Source organism: Hydractinia symbiolongicarpus, chromosome 1 (genome assembly GCF_029227915.1).
Source record: "Hydractinia symbiolongicarpus strain clone_291-10 chromosome 1, HSymV2.1, whole genome shotgun sequence".
In the NCBI taxonomy this organism is placed as follows: domain Eukaryota; kingdom Metazoa; phylum Cnidaria; class Hydrozoa; order Anthoathecata; family Hydractiniidae; genus Hydractinia; species Hydractinia symbiolongicarpus.
In genome coordinates, this window is record NC_079875.1 from 38250501 (window position 1) to 38253000 (window position 2500).

The window sequence follows — 2500 nt, forward strand, 5'->3', positions numbered from 1 at the left end:
AATCTCAGAAGATCGTAGCACAAAGGCTACTCTACTTTTTACAATACCACGTTCTTGTTTAAGTCGTCTGCATAGGATTTATCTCTGGAAATTTTAGATTTTGATAGTTGCAGCACCTCGACGGTTTTTCTCCGACTCAGTGCATTGGGACTTAGGAACGACAGAAGCCGTTCTATTCTTGTTCGCCTAAGATTATCCAGAGGTAATTATCATTGCTTTCTAGCACGGATTCTGACTTAGAGGCGTTCAGTCATAATCCAACAGATGGTAGCTTCGCACCATTGCTTTTTCAAGCAAGTGCAAATGCCAATTGTCTGAATCTGCGGTTCCTCTCGTACTGAGCAGAATTACTATTGCAACAACACTTCATCAGTAGGGTAAAACTAACCTGTCTCACGACGGTCTAAACCCAGCTCACGTTCCCTATTAGTGGGTGAACAATCCAACACTTGGTGAATTCTGCTTCACAATGATAGGAAGAGCCGACATCGAAGGATCAAAAAGCAACGTCGCTATGAACGCTTGGCTGCCACAAGCCAGTTATTACTTAAGACTTCACCGTTTCACACATACGTATCTGATAATACTCTCTTATTAAACATAATGTCATCATTTTACTTATATAATAGTAATAACTTTTGTGAAACATTTAAAAGTAGATGCAGATATTTGTCAGTGGATAGGCCATTTAGTAAGAAGAAAAATTGCCTGTAGAACCTTGGTGCTGGAAAGCCTCGTTCTCATGTTATTAACAGTTTAATGTTTTTGACAATAGAAACCGTCCAGTGTGTTTTGTATAGGACGGTTCTTACATGCATTTTTTGACAATTTTTTCTCAGTAACTACAACGTTTTAACGAAATCATAAAAAGCAAACTTATAAACAAAGGCATTTTAAGAAAAATGGCGGAATATTTTTGTGTGACTTTGGCTAGAACCAGACTTATGACGTCACAAAGTGCACGGTCAAACCTTCATAAATTCTAAAATTTCAAAAAATTTTAACTGCTGACGTCAGCATTTTTATAAAAAACGGACAAGAATTTCATGGTAGCAAATTTGGAGATCTATTACCATGCAAAATTTGGAGGTCAAAGGTCAACCGGAAGTACCTGTTTTGGGGCCTTACTTTTTTTGGTCTTTTTAAAAACAGGTAAATCGCTATAGCTTCTGAAATATTGAAGGTATTTCTTAAATCTTTGGCAGATATGTAAAACACTTCAGGCTAAAACCGGGTAGGAGCACAAATTCCCGATTTGTGGCTCTGCGGGGGGTCCAGAAGCCCTAAAATGTCAAACATTCAAGGCCAAATAAAATGCTGACGTCAGCGTTTTTTTGAAAAAAAATTCGTGTGAACCTTTGTCATGTCAAGATGGTTCATTGTGCCAAATATAAAGCCAATCCGACATGTCGTTCGGGATTTCCGATTTTTCCGATTTTTCCCTAATTTGGTGAAAACGCACGTATTGGCATGTTTAACATGCAATATTGGCCTTGCACAATTATTATTGAACGCAATATTTTACACAAATACTCACCACGTTAACCTCTCAACGCCTGGAGAAAATAATTGCCATTTGACTTTACGTTGCAGAATCATAGCGTTTCCAATTTCTCACAATTGCTGTTTTAACAAGGAAAAAGATGCGTTTTAGCATTTTTCGCGACCCATAACATCGTTTTATGATGTTGTTATCTCGTGGTACTTCATATTCACAGTTTTACATATGTATTCTTCAGGTCTACAAAAAATCTAAAACGTGTTAAAAAAACTAGAACTCAAACGAGGCTGTTCTTGTATCAAAATAAGCCGTTGAATTTCAATTTTCTGCTATTTCACGGAAATTTGACGTGCTGAAGTATTTCTTTTCAACGACATATTTTTGATGTTACAGTTCTTCTTTATTAAAACCGTTCTGTCACTAGGTACACGAAGAATAGATAAAACGAATTAAAAAAACAAGAACTCAAACGAGGCTGTTCTTGTATCAAAATAAGCCGTTGGATTTCAATTTTCTGCTATTTCACGGAAATTTGACGTGCTGAAGTATTTCTTTTCAACGACATATTTTGGATGTTACAGTTCTTCTTTATTAAAACCGTTCTGTCACTAGGCACACAAAGAATAGATAAAACGAGTTAAAAAAACTAGAACTCAAACGAGGCTGTTATTGTATCAAAACCGGCAGTTGAATTTCAATTTTCTGCTATTTTACGGAAATTTGATCTGCTGAAGTATTTCTTCTCAACGACATATTTTGGATGTTACAGTTCCTCTTTATTAAAACCCTTCTATCACTAGGTACACGAAGAACAGATAAAACGAATTAAAAAAACTAGAACTCAAACGAGGCTGTTCTTGTATCAAAATAAGCAGTTGAATTTCAGTTTTCTGCTATTTCACGGAAATTTGACATGCTGAATTATTTCCCGTCAACGACATTTTTTGTATGTTACAGTTCTTCTTTATTAAAACCGTTCCGTCACTAGGTACACGAAGA

The 2500-nt window shown here is 36.2% G+C and overlaps 1 pseudogene; it reads right to left on the bottom strand.

The window, feature by feature from the left end:
• The window catches only part of LOC130620521 (large subunit ribosomal RNA), a 7098-nt pseudogene that overhangs the window by 23 nt on the left and 4575 nt on the right, over nucleotides 1-2500 (bottom strand).